Source organism: Protopterus annectens, chromosome 17.part0 (assembly GCF_019279795.1).
Source record: "Protopterus annectens isolate FY-2018-M chromosome 17.part0, PAN1.0, whole genome shotgun sequence".
NCBI lineage: Eukaryota > Metazoa > Chordata > Ceratodontiformes > Protopteridae > Protopterus > Protopterus annectens.
The window spans coordinates 649,638,648-649,663,583 of record NC_056751.1 but is presented as its reverse complement, the minus strand read 5'-3'; the positions used below and the strand labels follow the sequence as shown (position 1 = coordinate 649,663,583).

The 24,936-nt window shown below is 39.4% G+C and overlaps 1 protein-coding gene across 1 annotated transcript in view; it reads left to right on the top strand.

The window, feature by feature from the left end:
• Nucleotides 1-24,936, top strand: part of PPFIBP2 (PPFIA binding protein 2) — a gene marked incomplete in the record, with an annotated part of 2,221,164 nt that overhangs the window by 431,765 nt on the left and 1,764,463 nt on the right. Inside the window, 1 exon segment of the mRNA XM_044058974.1 lies at nt 24,830-24,926.

Sequence of the window (24,936 nt, the reverse complement as noted above, 5' to 3'; positions counted from 1 at the left end):
GAACCCCTACCTATCTAAGTACACAGACTACAGAACTAAGAACTTTACGCAAGCGACATGGCCAAGTCTGACTTTTACAAGATTTCCAGTCAAATTATAGTGGATGACATCAGCAGGCCATGTTGGAGAGAAGATGTTGGGAGGCCTGCATATGTTCATAAACATCAGAGTTTCATAGGAGGTCACTAGCTTAATGGCTCTAGGGCATTTACAAGCCTAACCATTAAAAAACACAAGCACCCTTATTGAACATAGTTAGATGGTGGCTGTCAGCAGAGAGATTTTTTTGATCAGCACCAACTGGCCACCTCAGGGGTGAATTTAAAACCATCCATCTGGTTGTCAAGGTTGCACTTGAATAGGGTCATTGAGGAGCACTGCTTCACATGCAGTGTGAGCCTATTATAGAGGAAAGGCAATTGCTGGGAGAGATGTCTGTCTCCCTAGCATGTTTGGTTTATGTCACATGTTAGGTTGACTTCCTTGGAGCAAGTTATTCTTGTCCCATTTGATTTGCAGATGTCCAGCATTTCCAGTAGGCAGGGTCTGGGACTGTTCTGTAGCCAGGCATAGGTCACCTCTCCGCAGTCTGCATGATACTGAGTACAGTGACAGGTGTTTCAGTCTTCCCATGTCTATCATGTTTTGGAGGCCCTGGATTTTGCCAGTCACAAACTTCTGTGTTTTTCCAATTGCTGTAGGTATCTGGTGAGGTACAAACAGAAGGGAGCATTGTACACAATTAGTGGTCTGATAAGGGTAGAGTACACCAGAGCTATAACCTCCCTCGTCTTGGATGTGATGGACTTATTTATGCAGTGTGCAATGCAGAATGTTTGTCTCACCACTATGGACACATAGTGATTGAGGTGTAGATTGCTATCAGCATGTGTTCCCAAGTCTTGCAACACTGTGTTTAAGTGATGTGTAGATTATAAGTAGCAGGGGTATTTCATTGCCAAAATGGGAAAATGAGGCAATTTTGCTTTAAGGTTCAGTCCATGAGTTTGGCACCAATCATTTGTTTCTGTCAACTCTTTCTGTAATGTGCTACATAGTTGGGGGACTCTATATGACTGCATCCAGTTAACAGTCATCTGCAAACTTGATAAACCACAAGCTATCTACCTTTGCCTGGTATGTTTTGAAGGTCATCTATGTCCCTGTGACTAAGCTCCATGCTGACTCCTTCCCTAGCCTTGCAACTAAGGGTTTTTAGGGGTCAATAGTTCTACTTCTGCATGTTACTAGAGTGATGTGTATTGCATGTCACACAACATTTGATATTAATTTCTGTACTGTATGTGATATATGTGTGGAAAAAGTACTGAGACACCATGGTTGCAGGGTTTGGAAGAGGCAACACATGGCTGTATTGTAAATATGTGATGAATTGCTAGATAGGGCCTTCAGTTTGTTGTGTTTCCACTTATAATTTCATGTCATAGACAGGAAATGGACAGTAAACCGCAGTAATACATAATAATACTTACTTTTCCATAGCTCAGTGAAGCAGAGGGTTTGCGGGTTGGTTGGCAAAGTGTTTGTGCATGTGAGCTACACATTTTTAATACTTTCCTTGTTTGCATGTAGTTCTGCAGTGCACAAACATGAGCCACATTGCTAAAGTCTAATAGTTAGTACTGAGTCTATGAAACACACCTGCTGCTTACCTGACTGCAGCAGTAGATGTAAATGCAAATGCATAGACACTTTCTTTTTGAGCTCAGATGATACTGGGTTCTAATTTAGGTGTATCTAATACTTTTAAAGACTTTTAAATAAACAGTGATAATACAGTGACATGAATTCTATATAGTACATGTGTTGCTTTGTGTTGGCATAGTGCAGCGGGGTAAAGCGGCATTGTCTGGAGATAACCACAGCATTGTACTGCCACTCACCATTGCTGCCCATTGGTGCGGGATGCGGAATTCTGCACAAACCTAGAGGCCAAAAAGTGAAGGGATCCATTCCTTTTTCTGATACTAATGTGTGTTGTATGTGATTCTATTTTTTGACAAGATTGTAGGCATTAAAATGGGGTAGATAGGAAAGTGGTAAATGGAGAGCAAGCAGGGTGAAGAACAAAGGGAAAGCAATACAGGAATGTGCAGGAGGGAAGTAGGAAAGAACCATAGCTATCCATTTCCTTAACAGTGCAAGCTGAAAATACATGCAGTATATTAACTGAATTTGGATTGTCACCTCCACAAAGAGGGGTGACAACAATGCAATCGTTATATAGCCAATTGGACCGAATCACGAGTATCAAGAAGGCATATGTGCAAAATGGAGAGCTATGTATGGGACGATTTTTTTTTTAATTCAATAAGAGAGGACTGCTGGGTAAGGGACGTATGTATGTCTGGGTCAGGTAAGTTGGTGAGGAATCAAATGTAAACAGACAAGACAAACAAGATGAGACAAGGATGGTGATGGACACAAGAGGTTGAGGGAAATCATGATTGGGGTGAGAGAGGGAACAATGCAGGCTCATGGAAGTCAGGCTTGGAGATAGTGAGAATCAAGTCCTCATCCGCTGGACTGTCATCACTGTCCCCTTACTCCACTGGTGGCTGAAGTGCTTGACTTCTCCTCCTCCTATGAACCATGAGGGAGAGCAGCCTCTCCATCCAGTGTAGGTGTACATCAATGGTGCAGTACATGAGCCTCCACACCATCCCTCATAGCTTTCTGCAGGTGATGAAACCTCTGCCACTGCTTCCAGAGGGTACCACTGCACCAGCTGCCAGGGCAGTACTACCTGAGGGCTCACGTAGTGCAGGGGCAGCAGAGGCAGTGCTGCCAGGTTGGCTCCCACATGTGCTGGGCATCGCAGCTGTAGCCAGTGGAGTGGGGGCATGCTGACCAACTGAGGCTAGCCTACGTTGCTCTGCTGTGTAGCATTTAATGATGTGGTACACATGAATAACATGGAGCCCTTTTGATGGCACATAATAGTAAATAAAAAAAAGAGATAAGGGTTTAGGTGAGAGAAAAAAAAAGATAAAATTAATACCATCATATGTGACATGCAGTGCATTCACAAAATTATACAACTCCTTTATCTGAAGTATTACATTTAAGCATATGTCCTAACAGATACACACTACACTCTTGATTGCTGAAAGTAATCCTTGAAATGTGCAAATATTACACATATGCATGTTCCAGTTATTCATATTACAGTTAACAGTTGGGCATCTGTCCCACTGGTAGAGAGGTTTAACAGTATTGTATAGTTGGGAATCGTGGTATGTGAACCCACAACCTCTGACAATAGTCTAGTATTGGACTCTTACAATTGGTTTGTGCTACAGCCAAATGCATACATACTTGCTTTTACAGTTGGGATATGTATGATTAATTTGATACAACTCAATAAAAGAACAAAAAAAATCTATCTTTAACTTTTAATGCTACAATAACACTTCTCTTCTGCTGCATACCTATCACATACTTCCCTCAGTCTCTCCAGTCAAACAATATGAGCCTATCAACTGAATTCACATTCAGTGGGGGATGGGGAAGGAACAGAAGAGAACAGAGGAGCATTATACATACCAGTCTTGCCTAAACTTTCTAAATCTTACAAGTACGCTCATCTTGTCATACTTACACAGCCGTGTGATGTCCACAGTCTCAAATTCTTGCAACCAGTGGTTGAGAGTATCCCTTTTTTCTACTATGTAGGTCATTAAAATGACATCTTCATTGCTGTTCCATGCATGGGATACCAGTAGCACTCGATACAACCTGGGCCAAACTATTCCATGCTACAGACTTGTACTGGGAGCCAGAATAGTCCCCTTGCAAAAGCCTTTGGCTGTGTGCTTTACTAAAAGTCCAATAAATATCCTGGACTCCTGGACATCCCACCTCTGTGTCCTAATGTGTCCACCTTTCTCACCAATGCCAGCCATGTCTAACAGCTGAAAAGTAAAATGTTGCTATACATTGCCTATGTTACTGTGCCACTTCTGACTCCTATATTATTTTATTGTATATTGTTAAATGCTGTTATTGCTCTTGTATATTGTTAAATGCTGTTAATAACTCTTTAAATAATCTCTTAATTATGTACATTGTTTTTTTTGGAGCTTTTCTCCCTGGGCCTCCACTGAAATGGGCTCATTTCAGCCCAGTGGACTTTCCTGGTTAACAAAAGCAAATAAATAAATGAATAAATAATAGTGCAATGGAAACTGATGCTTTCCTGCCAATTCCAGTTATCACATTTACTGGTAGTGAGCAAACATGAGCAATAATGCCAACAATGCCAACTCCGTTTGCACAATGTTAAACAGGGGACAGCAGTGCCAGGCAGGGATGAATTAAATCATTGAAATTGGAAGGTTAATCTGACACTTGGCCTTAGTTTGAGAGGTGTGTACTGATGTAGCCTGGAAATATATATTGGAAATTGGAAGGTAACTCTTAGGTGAGTTAAGTTTGCAGACTTGCACTGGGGGCATAAATCTAATGACCTGACATTTTTTTTGTCTTTTTACACTGAGAAAGGTTTACTTTTACAGTGTGGGATGCAAACCTAAGCATAAGGGACAAAACATGTTCTTTTAGAGCATTGACTTTCAATCAATTGCAGAGTAAGAGGGAGGCAAGGGAATACATTACCCTAGGAGACAGTACTCAAGAACATCATTCCCCATTAGGCAGGGGGAAATGGAGGAGCAGAGGGGGAGGGAAGGGACAGTGTAGGGGCGATGGACAGAATTTTACAGTTGGTCTTTCAGGTAGTTTTGGAATATGAAGTTTTCAAGATTTTTAATTATAGTGATGTAATTACTAAGGAACATTTTGATATTTTTAGAAATGGACTAACTTTTATACCTAGTACATCCTTGAATGTTGTTGATATCTTATTGGAATTAAAAATTATTTACAAGAAAGCTAATTTTTAAAATTCTTTTTCCAGATGATGTGGAGGAGTATAGTTAAGGCATGAGGTGTTCCAGCGCATTTAGTCCTCTGTTGTCCCTGATTTTAGCATTTTAAATAATGTGCAAGTGTAAATCCAGGTGGAAGAAATATTTTAATTTGACTTTGAGGCAGAAGCAGGTATTAAACAACTTAGTGGAAAATAAGAATCTTAGGGTTATGAAACCAGACAAAGGGAGTGGGATAGTACTGATGAATTATATAGACTATTCTACAAAAATGTACTAGTGTTTAAACCATGATAGTTATTTTGAACCGAGTACTCGAAATGAGATTAATATATCATATGACAAAATTGATATGGCAAGTTATGATTACTTGATAAACAATGAAATTACAGGGACTAGTATAAATTATTTGGATGTTAAAATGCCATTTAGTTCTTCAATTTTTGGCATTCCTAAGGTTCACAAGGATATTTATGATCCATCCCTAAGACTTATTGTTGCTTCAGGGCAGACCAAAACTTAACTCTTGGCTAAACTGGTGGATAAAATATAGAAATCATCATTCGAAGATAAACAAAAAAGACGTGCTTAAGGATTTTTGGCAATGTTTAGGTGAATTATCTAAGGTATGGTGCCTGATAAAAGTATATATATATATATATATATATATATATATATATATATATATATATATATTTAGAAAGTTTGTGAAGAAATTATTACTCTATTTTTGTTTTACTTGGATCACTTGTCTGTGTACTTAAAGGATTATCAACTGGAAACAGACTGCCTACCTTGCTTGATTACTTTCGAATACTTAGTAATGCTGTACAATTATATATTTTCTATTATTATTTTTTGTTTTGTTTTGACTTAAGATGAGTTTAAGTTCGCTACTTCTACTACTTTTGTCTGATCTGATTAATATACAATGATTAACTAGAAATATATGGACTGAAAATCTTCCACACAGAGAAGTTTCTTACTCTGTTTTGTTTCACTACTGACATTAAGGATTTGTGTTTAGTAATACCTTGTATGCAGGAAATGGATTGGTTTGGGGATTTTTTGTATGAAACTAGACTACAAACGTGGAGTTTTGTGGCTAATTTGATGGAAACAGTCTTGTTTAATAATTATATATTTTGAGGGTGATTACTATAAGCAAATAAGGTGAGTAATGATGGGAGCATCTGTTGTCCTCACCTTGCAAATACAGTGCTGTGATATTGGGAGACAAATTATGTTTTCAGCAGTGAAGTTTATAGATTTATGGTGACATATTTTAGATTTCTGGACGATTTGTTGATTTTGTAGAATGATATGATTGAAAAGATACATGACTTCTTTCAATATATTAATGGCACAGTTGATTTTTTGAAATTTACCATGAATTTTGATAAAAAGACAGGATTAATTATTTAGATTTTATCCTTTATAAAGGCATGGATAACAAGGTACTTTCTTCAAATATTGATAGACAAGAAACTTGGTGTAATAGTTTTCTACATTTCAGTAGTGTCTATCCCTTGTGGCAAAAGCTAATTTGGATAAAGGCCAACTTGTCCGGCTTTCTTAGATAGTGTTTGATGGCTCCATTTGTGGGTATGAGGTCAATAAGCTGAATGGGTTGTTCACTGATAGGGTAGACCTATTGGGCCGGGTTGAAAAAATGGTTGATGAAGTTATTAGTGGGAGACCAGCCCAGTTTGCCCCCATTATGAAGGATTATAGTTTTGCAGTTAACAATATGAAGGAAGGTAGGGATAATGTAAAGACTGCTGTGGTATTGTCTTACAACAACATCAACAAGCAGGTCAAGAATGTTATTAGTGAAAACTGGAAGGGGGATTTTGGGTGCTTTGGTTTGACTGACAAACTGGGTGAAGGACTCACAGAAAGTAGAATTGGTTGTTGCCAAGCTTAAGGAGCCTATAACAAGGAAGATAACAAGATCCTGTAAAGGTACTAGAAATATTCTGGAAATGTTAGGAAAGTCTATATAAAGCAGAGAAAGATGGAAATCAAGAAAATGTACAAATGGAAATATTTGCAGAAGGTATATGAGGCTGAATTAATAACATTTAGGACAGGAGGAGATGAGATAAAATGGTAATGTATAACTAATCTACAGGAAAGTCTCCAAGAATAGATGGCATTCCTGTGGAAGTTTGGAAGCTAGAAAGGAAAAAAACTGATAAAGGTTTTGGTAAGGTTTTGTTTAACATTATTTTAAAGAGGAAGTACCATTCTAAGGGGATCCAGTATCTGTCTGCCTGGGATGACATGTCTGACAGACCTCGATGCTTTGCCAGAGATGGCCTGCATCTATCACCCCTGGGCTTCCAGATACTGGCCAAGGTTCTTGCCACCACTATAGTGCCTTTTTAGGTGGTGTTCCAAAGACCAAATTACCACCATAACAGCTACAAACAAATGCAATCTGAGGGTCATGCTGTTCAACGCTTGAAGTCTAAATCTCAAAATGCGCTCTTTGAAAACATTCCTTAAAATGGAGAACATCAACATTTGTGCTGTAACAGAGACCTTGTTCAAGGCAGCAGAAAGCACCCCTGCACTACCAGGTTATAACTCATTCCACACCTTTCAGCCCCAGAACTTGGACCGAAGCTCAAAGGCGGTGATGTTTCCATATTCATAAAGGATGCACACACCTCCAGACTGGTAGCCCAACATAACGCATCTGAGATACGTCAGGTGCAGCCAATATTGGGTCAGACAGCAATTCAGGTTGTAGCCTGCTATAGGTCCCCAACCATGTCCCAAGACTCACACTCCACATTCCACACCCTGGAGAATATTAGGGTCCAACCAAACACTTTCATACTGGGTGACTTCAGCTACCCCTCCATTAACTGGGAAAACTACTCATGTAACAATACACTTGCCCAACATTTCCTGGAATTCATTAATTCCAATGCCCTGGACCAACTTGTTCTTACCCCCACTAGAGGTAGCAACATCCTTGACCTGGTCATTACTAACATAAGTGACCGTTGCTCTACAACAATAGTCAGCTCCTCCCTGGTTAGATCTGACCACAAACTAATCACCTTGGAAATCCACATCCCTCCCACCCCCACCCTCCACAAAGGTAACCACTATGAAAAACTTCTCCAAAGCTAACTTTATGCTCCTAAAAACAAAGGTGGCTAACTTCACAACACCCATGCAAATGGAGAATAGTTGCGTAACCGCAGAATCATACACCAGTGTACTGTATGAACACATACACAAATGCATGGATCTCATCATACCCAATAGAACCAAGATGCTCTCCTCCAAAAAAAGGGAAGCCAATCTGGTGGTCCCCTGCCATAAACAAACTCTACAACAGAAGGAGGAAACTGATGCGGAAAAAGGTGAAGTCCCAAGACTGGAAAAACTCCCTTATCAGCCTCAATAAAAAGTTAAGATCCCTCATCAAATCCTCCAAAGCTGGCTATGAAAACAGAATTTCAGCAGATAGTAAAGGCAATCACAAGGCCTTCTATAGCTATATATAGAATCTCTAAGGCAATACCCAGATCTGCTCTGAACTACTGCACAGTGGTACCTCCTATACTGAGCCAGCAGATAGTGGCAGTATCCTGGCTGAAAGATTCAGTGTCAACTTTACCCCCCACCCCCAAGGACCAATCAAAGCACCAGTAGATTGCTAGGCACTCAATATTACTGCTGCATAGGTTAAAACAGCACTGTCCAAGGCCAAGAATACAGCTTCTGTGGGACCTGACAATATCCCTGGTTGCATTCTACATGACTATAGAGTGAACTGGCACCTCAACTGTGTGCTCTGTTCAATCACAGCCTCACCTCAGGCTTTGTCCTTACTGAATGGTGCACTGCTATAGTCATCCCTTTCCACAAAGGAGGAGTGACTATAGACCCTGGGAACTATCGCCTGAATAGCCTGACGAGTCTGATATGCAAAGTTATGAAATGCATCATCATGGACCTAATAAACAAGGATATAGGGAATCTCCAAACTCTGGATCCCACACAGTTTGGTTTTGTAAAGGGTAGATCATACCTGCTTAACTTGGTCGACTTCTTTGAGTCAGTCACCAGAGCTGTGGATGAAGGCAAGGTGTTTCATACAGCCTACCTTGATTTGGCCAAGGCTTTTGATACCATTCCCCACTCAGGAATCATAGAAAAACTCACTAAGCTTGGCATCAACCCTTATATCACTAGGTGGGTTGCAGATAGAACCCACAGTGTGAAAGTAGCTGTCGCCAAGTCAGACTGCCGACTAGTCACAAGTGGAGTCCCACAGGGTCTGGTCCTGGGTCCTCTCCTGTTTGGTATCTACTTCTCTGAAGTCCAGGCCAACACGAAGGGACTCTGGCTGAAAAAGTTTGCAGGCAATTGCAAGTTGTGAGCTATTATTAACTCCCCAAGTGATGTTGACATCCTACAGAATGGCCTCACTGAGACCAACGACTGGTGTCAGAACCATGGCCTTAAGCTCAATGCCAAAAAATGTGTTGTTATCCCCTTTGGGGAAAAACCTGGTTCCCATGAATTACCACAATGATGGTAGTCCACTGAACACAGAAGGTGTTATAAGACATCTGGGAACACAGGTTGACAGCAACCTCTCTTTTGATCATCACATTGCCACTGTGGTCAGAAAGTCCTTCTATGTGGCACATATCATTACTAAGGGTTTTGCATCCAGGAAGAATGAGGTCATTGTCTCCCTCTACTCTTCCCTCATTAGGCCAATCATTGAGTACAATGCCCCATTTGCAATGAACCTCACTAGAAACCTGCAACAACTGGAGAGGCCACAAAAGTTCCTCACAAAGAGGATCCTAGGCCTTAAACATTTATCCTATGTGGACAGACTCAAAAAAACTCCAGCTATTTTCTGTATCATATTGCCTACTTAGAGGCGATCTCTGCTTGACTTACAAAGCCATGTCTGACCTAGCTCTGTTAGAAATGCTACATCTAAAGAAGTCCCAATCCCTCCACACCACAAGCTCCAGAGACCTCAAACTCATTACCACAATTGAAAGAACATGCTGGAGGGACAAGTTCATAACCCAGAGACTGCCGATGCTATGGAACAGACTTCCCATACATGTCAAGCAGAGCATCTCGCTGACCCTCTTCAAAAGAAATCTTGATGAGTGGATGGGAAACAGAAAATTCACCCTGGGGATAACTCCAGTGGCTCTACTCGACAGAGGCACTGGGAACTAAGGTCGGGTGGCACTATGCCAGGGTAATCCTATGGCTAGGCATGTAAAGGCCCCAGGGCCATTAGCCTAGTACACACCTATAAACCTATGAACTTATGAACATTCTGGAAGAAAGCTGTGGTAGCTGTAATACCATCAAATCCAGCTTCATATATGCCATTTTCGATTCTAAGCCATGATTATAAGTCTATAAAGGCTAAAAGAATGACAAAAATAATGCCAAAATTGATAGCTATTGATTAGTGTGGTTTTCTGGAAGGGAGGCAAACATTTGACAACATTAACAGAACAACGATGATCCAGAGAGAAGCAGAATGTATGAAAATATCATTGATGTTGGTGGGTCTTGATGCAGAGAATATATTCCACAGAGTAAGCTGACATTTTATGAGCATGGCAATGGAACCATTTGCATTCCCCGATAAAATTATATGGTTGATTAGGAGGATATATGAGGGATTGGAGGTGAAAATTAAAGTGGATGGGTTCCTCTCTGATAATCTCTGTTTAAGTAGGGGAATAAGGTAGGGATGTTCTCTTTCCCCTTTGTTATTTGTACTATATTTAGAACTGTCAAAGTTCAGAAACAAATAACAAAGAGTTTTCCCTTTTAGTCTTGAGTGAAGAATTATGCTTCAGGATGTACGAAGTACTTGTTTATTTGATAAACAGCGCTGGGAGACTGCCTACTAAAATTTTCAGATCAGTCTCAAAGAATAAAGAAGAATGCGTATTTATTTTTATATATATTTTCTTACAAATTTCATGTATGCAGACGTTTGACATAACATAGCTTTTAACAAATAATAACATTTTTAAATATTTTATATCCTCATGATCCCCGCTTATAGGTTCACATGAACACTTGACAATATGCCTTTTAAAACATAGACCACCTGTGCTTAAGATTTATTGGCTTGCAACTTTTTAACAAATGGTACCAGTACATGCTATCTCACAAGCATCCTTGCAAAGACTCATCACCCAGCCTGAGAAGACCAGGGAGTACTATTGATTAAGCTGGTTTCCACGGAAACCTGACACTCTTAAACAGAACATAACTCTTTCAGCACTTACTTTGCCTTCAGCTATCTGTCAGTAAAGAAAGGATACAATTGTAAGGCACTTGAAATATTAAGCTACTACTTATGTGAAACTATGTCTTGCATAATCATGAATTTATTTTTCATTTTGTTTTTAAAAGAAACATATTATACACTTTTTATTTGACTCATTTATGAAGAAACTCCAAGTTAGTATTCATTTTCTGAAGAATAAACGTGAGACTTAATAACCGTCCATAACAGAACCATTGGCAAAGAAATTCAAGAATATAACTGCCATGGAAGTCAAGAAAAGCTGACTTTATTTGCAGATGATATTATTATTTTATACCTGATAAAACCAGAAAAGGACATTTCAGTGTAGTGGAACATTTTGAGACAGTTTCAAGTCTTTTCAGGATATAACATTAATGAAGAACAAAGACAAAATCTGTAAGCTATGTACCCACACACAAATTAGTTCAGCAAAATCAATATTTATGGGGACATGATAAGATGAGGAGTATGGATTGACATAACATATGTGTCACTACTAGACAGAGGCATAGTAAACTAAACCCTAAAAGGGCGTAGTATTCTCATCCTAAGGGGTGGTGTAAGCCACATACACTCTGGCTAGGCTTATAAATGTCCTAGGGCAGATAGCCTAGTACGAACCTATGAACCTATAAACCTATGATTAAAAAGGATTCTGTTGTGGCAGCTAAGGATATGTGGGAAGAGACAAAACAAAAAATAATACAAAAAAAACAAAGAAACTGGAAGCTGTGCTTTATGCATGTGGATAGCAAGATACAAGCAGTTAAAGTTTTTAGTCCCTTAAGTTTTATACACAGATCAGGTATATTTTTATCAACTGGAGGAAAAGTTGTGGATAGCAATTAATAAATAGCGGATTTTCAATCTTTAACCCAGACAGCTTTCAACACAGTAGAGGCATGGTTCTTGAAACGGTGCCTTCTTTTGATCGCCAAAAAGACCAAACTGCTACTGTTTACAACAAACAGTACGTCCTCCCCCATAGATTTCTCCATTCATTCCAATAATGGCACCCTTATATCCCCCGACTCTTCCACCAAACTATTAGGAATCACAATTGATGATAACCTCACCTTTGACTATCACATTAATAACACCATTAAATCTGTTAATAAAAAACTGGGCTCCCTATATAGGATAAAACCTTTCTTAACTCCAACAGCCAGAATGACTATTGCCCACTCCCATCTAATTTCAACTCTTCTGTATGCTGCACCCATATACACTAATCTAAAAAAAATAATCTTACCAAACTAGCCAACTCCTATAATAGTATTGCTAGATTTGCCACTGGAAACCCATATAGAACTCACCACTGTCTTAACCTTCACCAGCTAGACTGGCTCGAACTAAAAAACCTTCTGATACTTTCCCAACTTACCATTGTTCATAAGATTTTTTATCAACCCAACAACACACCAGTACTCAACAACCTTATAGCACCCTATAGGAATCTTAATTCCTTACGCTTTTCCAATAAACTTCTAGCTAGTACCACCAAGTCTAACAACTTAGCGGGGGACTCACTGTTCTCCAATACCACTGGAAAACAATGGAACCTTTTGCCATCTGACCTAACCTCACTTCCATCCCTTCCTCTCTTTAAACAAAGTCTTAAGAAACACCTTAAAACTCACTGGCTATGCCCTTGCTGTTACCCAGACTGATCCTCTGGATTTCTCTGCTGTTATCTCTTGACTTCCTACTTTCCTCCACTCTTTCCTGCCTACTCCTCTGAATTAGTAGCACATATAAGCTATCTCTACTACTTAGACACAATTAACTGTCTTTTCTACTTGGCTATGAATGTATCCTGAAGGTAGTATTCCTGCCATTTCTTTATACTTCCTCCTTTTCATACTGTTACTGTTTAACCCCTTGGAAATAGTAACTGTCTGGAGTAAACTAGAATAACCAAGGATTTAAATGTATTCTAATAATGTCTTGGGGTTGCCCTAGATATTCATACTGTAAAATGATCTGTAGGTGTATTATGTATTACTGTAGTGTGTCTCATAGTCTTCCCATAATTTAAACTGCAATACCTTTCTTGTTTATTATAAACATTTTTTGTGTGGTGCTGGTTTATATGTGGAGCTTTTCTCCCCGGGCCTCTACTGAAAATGGAAATATATCCAGCTGGACCAGCCTGGTCAACAAATGTAAAATAAAAATAAAAAAATAAATAAATTTTATCCAGCAGGAGAAGATAGTAATTGTCAAGTGGGATAAGTTGATTCTTCCGTTAGAACAAAGTGGTTTGGGTTTATCTGATTTTAAGGGGTATTTCAGTGCTGCTCATTTAACGCTATTATACATGTCACAATCAGAAATCTATAACTCAAAGTGGAAAGGGATGATGACAAAACTGGGGGGGGGGGCTCAAGAAACAAGGAGAGACTGGGATTTTGGAAGCAGATCCTTAAGGAAAATAACAATAACCATATAGAATATTATATTCATAAAGTAGAAGAAAGTATTCTAAGAACTAAGCCAACACGGGAATGGAGAAAGGAGATTCTGGCCATAGGGATGACTGCAATTAGGGATACAGATAATAGGCAAGAGGGGGCTGTAATTTATTGGAGAAAATTGGTAAAGAAACCAAGGTAACGTGAGCAAATAATTGAAGGGGAAGGGTAATAGAATGCGAAGAGGCCAATAATTTATTTGGACTACAGTCTAGAAATTGCCTTCCCTATCAAGGACTGATACCAGAGTACAGGCAAATAGAAATAAATAGGGGGATCCTAAGTAAAAGACCAGCACTGTTAGAGTTTCTAGTAGAATGTAGAACAGAAGCTGCTGTTAAACAAGGGATAATTAGCAGAACATATAAAACATTGCATGATAACTGTAAGAATCAATCAAAAGAGTTTAGAAAGGACTAGGAAGAGAGATTGGACAAGTAATTCACACAAAAAAAAAATAGAGGATATATGTATGGCTCCCAAATATTCAAAAAAGTCTTGAAGGTTTAGTGTCTGTGCTCATAAGTGTTTACACAGGTACTTTTATACCCCAAGTATACGCCAAATAATTTTTCTTTGCTAGATAGCAAATGTTGGACGTGTGATGGGTAAGAAGGTAACTGAGAACATATTTTGAGAGCATAACGACTTGACAGACTTTAAAAGTTCCCTGCAGACTACTCTATCAGAAATACTGGGAGAGCACATTGGTATAATTAAGGAAATAATTTTTTGAGCTATGATACAAAATCAAAATTGCCTAGACATAGTAGGACCTTGCTAAGTCTAATTATGGTGGCTGCCAAAAAAGCAATTACTAGAAAATGAAAATCAAAGTTCAAACCAACTGTACTAGAAGTAGTGACCATAGTAACAGAGATAAAACAACTGGAAATGGGATATTTAGAAAAGGGGAGGAGCAAATGACATAGAAAAATGGGAATTGTGGGAACAATGCATGCAGAATAGCATTTTGGAGGAGGAATGAAGTTTAAAAGAAGGCAGGATTTGAATGAGCTCTAACAATTCCTAGATAAATTATAAATATTGTATAATGTTTGCAACTAAAATATGTCAATATGGTTTGTTTTCATTTATATAAATGTATGATTGTCAATCTTACAAGTGATAATTTAATAAAGATGTTTCATGTAACCAGCCTGGGTGAGCAGTTACAGTAGATGTTTTTGAACTGTCTGTCACTATATAGATGCCTTTATCATGTTTATTTTTTATGTATCTTAATCAAATGTGTGCCTATATTCCTTGCTGGATCCCTCTTGCATATCATTCACTCTTGTTTGGATGTATGGTGTGTGAGTTGCTAGGGTTCCATGCATTTGGTATAAATTAATTTGGTCTAAACTTTATTCATTTAGTGTAAGTACATTTGGTTTAAACTGACTTGGTGTATCTGCATTTGCTCTAAGCTTGGATTTTAAATGTTAATATCAATGTTTGTTTCATATACTAATATATTTTTACCATGTACATTAAGCATTTTGATATTAGTGTAAGTGAATGTTTGGTTAGACTCATTTACACAGTTATAGGTATGCTGAAATTTAGATGTTCTTTGCAAAATTTCACTCAGTGGCTTATGGGAGTTTACTGTTTTCTCCCTTGTTGTACAATCTTGAAGTCTGAATATATATGACCAGGGATGTGGGGGTGCATGGGGACTTTCTCCCTGCAAAACTATTGATTTTTTTCAAATGATTTTCAATGTTTTTTCAATGCTTTAACTTTTGGATTAAATGGTTTTAGATGCATTGAATTTAGATGAAGTGATTTTTAGATGAATCAGTATAGACCTGAGCTGCTATACAATTGTGTGCAACACTAGAGTTTGGTAGGTATCCTGTCACTTGTCACACAGTGTAACTCACTTACATGCAGTGCACCAAGCATTCTGTCTCTGAATCCCTCATACTTATCAGCATTACACTGGAATGACTCATAACTGCAAGCCAATTGTAGTAAGCGTTTAAGTCCTTTCTGAATATTTCCAAGTAAGACTTATTAATTTAAGTCCTTTCTGAATATTTTCATGTAAGACTTATTAAGTGGATATATAACTTTGACACACAGTGTATAAGCCATGTCTGAAGCTCACCCTTGCTAAAGAATCCCAGGAGATAGCATAGGCTTTCTTTGTTTATTTTTTTGTTTGGTTGGTTGGTTGTGGGTGAAAGTAATATAAAATAAAAATTTATGTATGAGGTTTTCTTTGAAGATGTAGACTCAGTAATTTGGAAGAAAACTTGGTTGCTGAGGGAGACACCATGCATAAGTAGTTATTGCAGTCTTGAACTGGAGTCATCTAGGATATGCAGTCTCATTCACAGACCTTTGCTTTAAGGTCCAGACCACACCTTTACTGTCCCTCACCTCCCTAACAATGACCACAGCTATGCATGAATAACCAACCCATGGAAGGTAGTTTATACCTATAGCCATCTTTGTGGTGTAATGGGTAAAGCCCTTTCTACAACCTAAATGACCTGGGTTCATTTAGTAGGTCAAACATACACTGTTGGAACCTCCTGGGTTCTGGCTGGTGGGATTCTCAAACAATCTGGACATGTATCACTGATTGATAAGTATATTTCTTGGCATTTTAACCTTTCAGAGTTCTGCATTGTCTTAATTTTGCCTGACTGAATTATTTCATATATTTTCTGGCATTGTTTTATGTTTCTCATCTGTCTTAAAACTGTTTTCCCCCTCCCTCCCACCCTATTCTTGTAGAGTTGTTATAGTTGGTGGCTTTGCAGTTGCACACCCCTACTGTAAATTTGATCTGGGACACCCCTCCCCATCTGGTGTTCACTCTGCTTAATACAGAGAGAACATCTGCGAAGGCCAACCCACTTAGGTTCTTAACCTCTGCTCCTCCTTCCTCTCTCCTTGCACTTAAAAAAAAAATGCACTTTATTTTGCTTTTCCTCTTCTTAAAAGTACTCAATTGTATTTATTCTGCTGCATTTATCACTGCTTGGTAGTAGCCTGACTAAATTGTAACTGTTATTCTATGCCTTTCGGTTTAAGCACTTGGGCTTCAGACCAGTTGTCTTGCATTAAGAAGGTTTGTGGTCTGACTGTTGTGGCAGGACAGGTAGCTTACATCCTTTTAAATTGGGAAATGCTGATTGAAGGGTCAGTGTCTGTTATTCTAAAAGTGTATTAGTTCTGGTTTAAGAACTTGGGCTGCAGGACAGTTATTTTACATTAAGAAGGTTTGTGGTCTGAATTCTTGTGGGAGGAGAGGTTAGATTCTGCCCTTCTGAGCTGGAAATTTCTGGTTAAAGGATTATTGTGCCTGCTTATATGAACTGTTTCTTTCTGAAATCGGTGCACCTTGTTTGTTGTAGCATAGACTAGATTCAGGCATGCTGAATCTAGCTTTGTTTGTATAACTTGAGCACTAATCCAGGCCATGTTTTTTGGAGAAGGTTCTCCTGCACCCTAGTGGCAGGAATGTGCAGTTAGAACTTGTCTTATTGAAGACTGCTGGAACGGGGCTCAGTTTTTAGCTTTTTATTGGTTAATTTGTTTAAATCAGTTTGCTCATTTGCTACTGTTATATTAAAAAAATACACTTTATGCATCGTCGCTAAGCTAGGGTTAAACTATTCCTGGCACCATAAAGTCTGCTCTTCAAATTTTCACTTAGAACTAGCCCGTTTTTTAGTTTTAGCACTCAAATCTGTTTCTTTGAGCTCAGCACTTGTTCAGAACTCATTGTAAGCACTAAATAAGCTACAAATTACTACAGCACTCAACTTTCCTCATTTGTCTAGAGGAAAACAGTTTTTAGTACTTAATAAATAAGCACCTATCCAGGCATGTCTAAGAGTCATCTCCCGGTGTTTTCTCCTGTCTACCTGATGAATCTGGGCATCTTGGGGCAATGCAGCAATTGCCTCATATACACAGACAACCCTCTCCTCCTACCACCCAACACTACAACCTGTGAGGGATGCATTTATATATCCAAACTGGAAGCAAAGCTCTCTTCACCCAAGACTGGACTAGACAGTCAAGAGGAGAAGGTAAACACTTGCACCACACCACACTCACCACATAGTCCCTCAAAACCTACACCACCAAAACACAAACATAGCAACACAAAACACACACCTACATTTACAGAGGCTCTCAATAAAAATATGATCAAGCAACAGAGACCTCCAAAGCAGAAACTCATGCAATCGCCACCCCCCAACACAACCCAAATGACACATAGCCCACAAACTCAGTGTGCCACTCAACCACAGCCCATAAGGCATAACAACATACCCAACACTCTAGTTATAAGTGACTCTGTAGTCAGGCACACTGATGTTCCACTCACCAGGCTAAACAAGGAAAAAGTTACTGTCAGCTGCCTGTCGGGTGCCAGCATCCACCACATAATGCACACACTCAGGTCACTCCACAACAAGTACAAATATGACTCTGTCATTGTCCATGTTGGTGTGAATGACCTGAGTTGTACCTCCATGGACTACATGAAAAGAGATAGGGAGGAGCTCTCCTATCTTGTAGCCCAGGCAGGTATGACCCTAGCCCTGAGTAGCATCCTGCCATCACCCAGAATGATACCACAGTACAAGGACAAAATGATTGACTTCAACAATGGCTAAGCTTCTGATGTCATTCTAAGGGGATCCAGTATCTGTCTGCCTGGGATGACATGATCGACAGACCACGATGCTTTGCCAGAGATGGCCTGCACCTGTCGCCCTTGCGATTCCGGATACTGGCTAAGTCTCTTGCCACCCCTATAGTGCCTTTTTTAGGTAAAGATCAAATGACAAATTCACCACCATAACAGGTACAAACAAGCAAAATCTGAGGGTAATGCTACTCAATGCTAGAAGTCTAAACCTCAAAATGCATTCACTCGAGGCACTCCTTAAAATGGAGAACATCGACATCTGTGCAGTGACAGTGACCTGGTTCAAGGCTCCAGAGAGCACCCCTGCATTACCAGGCTACAATTCATACCACACCTTTCAGCCACCTAACCTGGACCGAAACACTAATGGTGGAGGCATGTCCATATTCATTAAGGATATTCGCACCTCCAGGCTAGTTGCTCAGCATAATGCATCCAGGATTATCCAAGTGCAACTAACTCTGTGCAAGACCACAATCCAAATTGTAGCTTGCTACAGATCCCCCACCATGCCCCAGGATTCCCACTCCTCATTTTTTGATACACTGGAAAATATTAGCATATAACCCAGCACCCTAATAATGGGCAATTTCAACTACCCCACCATTAACTGGGAAAACTACTCATGTACCAACTCTTTTGCTCAACGTTTTCTGGAATTCATAAATTCCAACGCCTTGAATCAACTCATGCACACCCCCACCAAGGGCAGCAGTATCTTAGACCTGGTCATTACCAACATGGGCGACCGGTGTTCCACACCAGAGGTCAATTCCTTGTTGGTCAGATCCGACCTCAAGCTAATCAGCCTAGACATCCACATCCCGCCCCCACCTCCCATTTGGGAAACCACCATAAAAGATTTCTCCAAAGCCAACCTCATGCTTCTTAAGACAGAATTGGCAAACTTCATGACATCCATGCAGATGGACAATAGAGGTATGACTGCTGAATCCTACACAAATGCACTTTATAAGCACTTACACGAGTGCGTGGATCGTGCTATCCCTAACAGAACCAAGATGCTATCCTCCAAAAAAAGGAGCCAATCTGGTGGTTCTCTGCCATAAACAATCGCTACAACAGAAGAAAGAAACTGTTGCAAAAAAGAGTAAAATCCCATGACTGGAAGAACTCCCTGGTCAGCCTCAGTAAGAAGCTGAGATCCTTCATAAAGTCCTCCAAAGCTAGTTATGAAAACAAAATCGCCACTGATTCTAAAGACAACCACAAAGCATTCTATAGCTATGTCAAGAATCTCAATGGCAAAACTCAGATCTGCTCTGCGTTATAGCACAATGGCACTAAATATACAGAACCAACTGATATTGCCAACATCCTGGCAGATAGGTTCAGTGCTAATTTTACTCCCCCACCCCCTAAAGGGCCCATCTCTATACCAGAAGAATGCAAAGTTCCTGTAATCACGGCTGCACAGGTAAAAATCACACTCTTCAAAGCCTAGAACACAGCATCCATGGGACCTGACAACAACCCAGGCTGCATTCTACATGAACTACAGAATGAAGTTGCACCCCACCTAAGCACCATGTTCAATCATAGCCTCACCTCAGGCTTTGTGCCCACTGAATGGCGCACAGTGACGGTTATCCAACTCCATAAAGGGGGAGCCACCAGAGACCCCGGGAACTACTGCCACATTAGCCTAACTTGCCTGGTTTGCAAGGCCATGGAACGTATCATCATGGAACTTATAAACAAAGACATCGGTAAGCTCCAAACTCTGGACCCCACCCAGTTCAGTTTTGTAAAAGGCAAATCATGTCTCCTAAACCTGATTGACTTCTTTGAAGCTGTCACCAAAGCCGTAGATGAGGGTAAGGTGGTTCACACAGCCTATCTAGATCTCGCCAAGGCTTTTGACACCACCCCCCACTCTGGAATTATAGATAAACTCACTAAACTAGGTATAAATCCCTATGTCACAAGATGGGTTGCCAACTGGCTCACTGACAGAACCCACACTGTGAAATTAGCAGACTCCAAATCCAACATCAGATCAGTGAACAGTGAAGTCCTAGGTCCTCTCCTGTTTGGTATCTAATTTTGTGAAGTACAGGCTAACACAGAAGGTCTTTGGCTAACGAAGCTCATAGATGACTGAAAACTAGGAGCCATAATTGAAACTCCTAATGATGTGGACATCCTACAATAGGGACTCACTAAGACAGATGCCTGGTGTCAAAGCCATGGCCTCAAGCTCAATGCCAAAAAGTGCATTGTCAGCCCCTTTAGTAAAAACTCTGTTCCCATGAGCTACCACATAGGTGGTAATCTACCTAACACTGAAAGTGTGATAAGAGACCTTGGGACACAGGTGGACAGTAGTCTCTCCTTTGATAATCACATTGTCACAGTAGTCAGGAAATCCTTCTACGTGGCACACCTCATCATAAAAAGGTTTCTCATTCAGGAAAAAAGAGGTCATTGTTCCCCTCTACTCATCACTCATTAGACCCATTATAGAATACAACGCCCCTTTTGGTATGTACCTCACAAGACATCTACAACAACTGGAAAGGCCGCAGAAATACCTCTCAAAGTGGATTACCAGCCTCAAACTGATGCCCTATGCAGACCGTTTAAAAAAACTCCAGCTTTACTCCATCGCATATCGCCTACTCAGAGGTGATCTCTGCCTAACATACAAAGCTATGTCAAACCCAGAGCTGTTGGACATGCTCCACTTAAAGAAATCCCAATCCCTCTGAGATACATGCTCTAGGGACCTAAATCTTGTCACCAAAATAAACAGAGCATGCTGGAGGGATAGATTCCTGTCCCAGAGACTTTTCATACTCTGAAACAAACTACCTATCTATATCAAACAAAGCTCCTCGTTAGCAATCTTTAAGAAAAATCTTGATGATTAGATGGAAACCCCTTCTTTTTAAATACATTATACATTTCTCTCTGTTGTTTAACCCGGGTGGGAACAATGCATTTAGTTTCACCTGCCAAGCATACTTTAACCAACCCAATTTTTCTTCTATGTTAACTATAAATGCTGTTTAACTTTTCCAATACTATAAATTTATAATTGATTTTACATTTCTTAACTTTATAATGGTTGTAAACAACAGAGTGGAATTTATAATGTATTTAAAAAGAAGGGGTTTTAAACATTAATGTGTTTAAAGAAAACTGTTTTAAACGTTGATGTTTTTAGATGGCTTAGTTTTATGAAATAGTAGAGTGTATCTTTAAGTATTATGCTTAAAGGTTATCATGTGATTTGTTGTAATTGTATTTATTGATGAATTTGTGTCTAAGTTATTTGTCTGATGAAGTCTCATGTGAATTTGGTGAGAGACGAAAGTGCTAAGCAGTGTTCCAGTATGGCTATTAAAGTTGGTTTCCTGAGCCTTGCTTCTGTTTTTCTCTTAAGTTTTAGGACTTTTAAGCTTGCTGCTTTTGGTTAAGTTTCTAAGTTTATTAGATCAATATTTAAATGTTGTCCCTATTTTAGGCCTTTATCCCCCATTATTTTAGGCTTTGTCCAGATTTCCTGTTCTAAGAGGTTGAGCTGTCTGAGAGACATTTTTTTGTGGATGTCTGTTACACAGCACTTCCTTTGGGACATCATGGTCTGGGGAACAGGGATTGCTATCAACAAACAGAACCCCCCCCCCCGTCAACATAATCTCTGTGGGTGATATTACTGCTGCCTTCATTTGTTTCTAACCCCTGGAGGAAAACAGTGTGCTATATGCTCTCACATCAAGCCCAAGGAGTGCCTCAGGTAGTTTTGTAAACCGGGGGTGAGGGAGGGTCTTGATGGTTGAGGGCTAGCAGGAGCAAAACAAAATAAAGAAAGCTTATATCCATATCTCTCAACCTCTTTAAATAAAAAATCTGGACAAAATCATAAATAATGGGGGACAAAGGCACAAAAATCAGGATAATTTTTAAATATTGCCCTTACAAACTTAGAAAGTTGAGAGAATAACAGGTTTTGCATTACCAAGATTTTTCTGAAGGTTGTGAAGTCTGAAACTCAACCATCTGTCATAATTTCTGAATTCAGTTTTTAATGATTTGCCATTGGTTTGCCAGAAAACCACAATTTCATAAAAAATTGGCCACAATGAGGGAAATATCTGGACATTCTGTGGAAATCTGCACAGTTGAGAGGTATACTAATACCTCTGTTTTTGCATGCATGTGCTTGTGTGTGCAGATATTTCTGTTTCTGTATTCTGATAACTGTGACAGTCACCAAACTCACTTAAAATTGTAACTGTCACATGGTACCTAGTGCAGCAGTAAAGGAACATGTATAGGCATTGAGCAACAGAGCTACGGCATAAGATTTCATAACCTCACACCTGCTTTCCTCCTGAATCCTGCTCTTAGAGTGCAGACTTGTTTGATCAGCATTCCAGAGCAGGCCCTTTGGCTCAGAAGCACCAGCCTTTACCTTTGTTGCTTAGTACTGGTCATGTGTTCATTTGCATTTACTTTCCCTGCTCCTGTGTCACAGATGTGCCACTGCTAGGAGTGACAAGTGTGACTACTGCATGGGAAGCAAGGAGCAGCTGCAGACATCAAGGAGAGTCATCAAGTAAGGTTTATATTACACAATTTTCATTTCAGTAAATGAAAAAGAGAAATAGTTAGGCTATAGGAATTTAGCAATCCTGCATATCTTTTTACTGGCACCAGCTTTAGAAACAAGCAATTACCTGATATTCTTGGCTATTTATGCAGAAGTTTTGTTTTCAAATCATTTCCGTGTGGAATGCTTGGATACATTTACAGTATTAATCTCTGTTGGCACAGCTTTGTCCATTTACCACTGGGTTATTTGTAAGAATAAAGGCTCCTCTGTTATGTTCGTTTTGCTAAATGCATACAGACAAAAAAAATGCAGTTGACAACTTCTGTTACTGAATCTGGAGCATTGAATGTGTTTAGTTGCATTCACAGATCTCTGCGGCATACAGATGCAGTATTTAAAAGATCAAACTAAAACCTTTAAACAGAAAACTTCCATTAGTTCTATAATTTCTCTCCGAGGCTTGTAAACCATTTTTTGAAATAATTTAAAAGTGGATGGGATAATGCAAATATCTGCATTGAGTAACAAGTGCAAAGTACTGTGTTTTTTTTTATTGTTGTTTTCTTCAGTTCTTTGATGCGCTTCTCATGTGTGTTCATTTTATAATTTTTCTGCTTGGACCTATTGTGTTAGTCTTGGGAGTTTTGACTTTCTTTTTCCCTCATTATGCTAGATTCTCTGTGCTAAAACTGTAATCCAGAGAAAAATAGAGACTTGCTCAAAGTGTACAAAGGCATGACAAATAAACATTGAAAAAAATAATTTTTAGATGAGGGTCACTCTGTCTTCTTAGCGGTCTAGTGGGGTTTTTATCATTTCATTGAAAACTCATTTCATCGAAGCTTAATTCATAGATACATATTCACTGAAAGCTCACTTCACTGAAAACCCATTTCACTGAAACTCATTTCGTTGAAAGGTATATATGGCCTTTTCCCCACTGTTGTGTGATCCTGGAGTTAGTATATTAAGTAAGGGGGTGTGGGGGGCACAGCCCCCCACATTGGGAGGTGTGAGGGGTGTAGCCCCCGCATATTGTAAATATTTTAAAGTATAGATGGATACTTACAAGTGTAATGAATAACTTCTTCCAGAACAGAACATATAACCAATTTATGTGGGGGGCTTCTCCCCCCTGCACCCCATGAATGTGGGGGGCTGTGCTCTCCACACCCCCCTTACTTTATATACTAACTCCAGGATCGCACAACAGTGGGGAATAGGCCATATATACCTTTCAACAAAATGAGTTTCAGTGAAATGGGTTTTCAGTGAATTGGGCTTTCAGTGAATTGGGTTTTCAGTGAAGTGAGCTTTCAGTGAATATGTGTCTATGAATTAAGCTTCGATGAAATGAGTTTTCAATGAAATGATATAGACCCGTCTAGTGAATAACTCACAGAAGTCAGGCAACCAACTTTATCCAGCTGGACGTGGAATCTGCACATTGCAAATCCAACATTTTTGTTTATCCTTCTTGCTTCATTTATATTTACTAATCTCATGTTTCCTTTTATTAAAGAATACAGGCTTCATATAAACTCTTTATGTAAGTTTTTTTTTTTGACAGCTGTTATAATTTCTAGTTTTCCTCAGAAGCAAATTTCTGAACTGCACCTAGTTCAACGACTCCTGATATTACAGGTATATTTCCTTCATTAAGAGGTGACTGCTCTAATAGGTTTCGAAAAAAATGGTATGCATGCAAAACAAGTTGCAGAGAAGTACACCTTTGGGTGTATTGTACTGCATGCCAAGTTTCAAACCAAACAGGTTATTCAGTACAGTTTTACAGAATCAAATCTCAACAAGTGTTGTACTAATAAGCCTTGTCTTTATGTATAGGATTTTATCACTGTGTCTTTGACCGAGAACATGATGCAAAGATTCAAAAATCGTGCTATGCCCTAAGTCAGATGCAGTCTTTGCTGCGCAAAGAAAGGTAAGGTAAC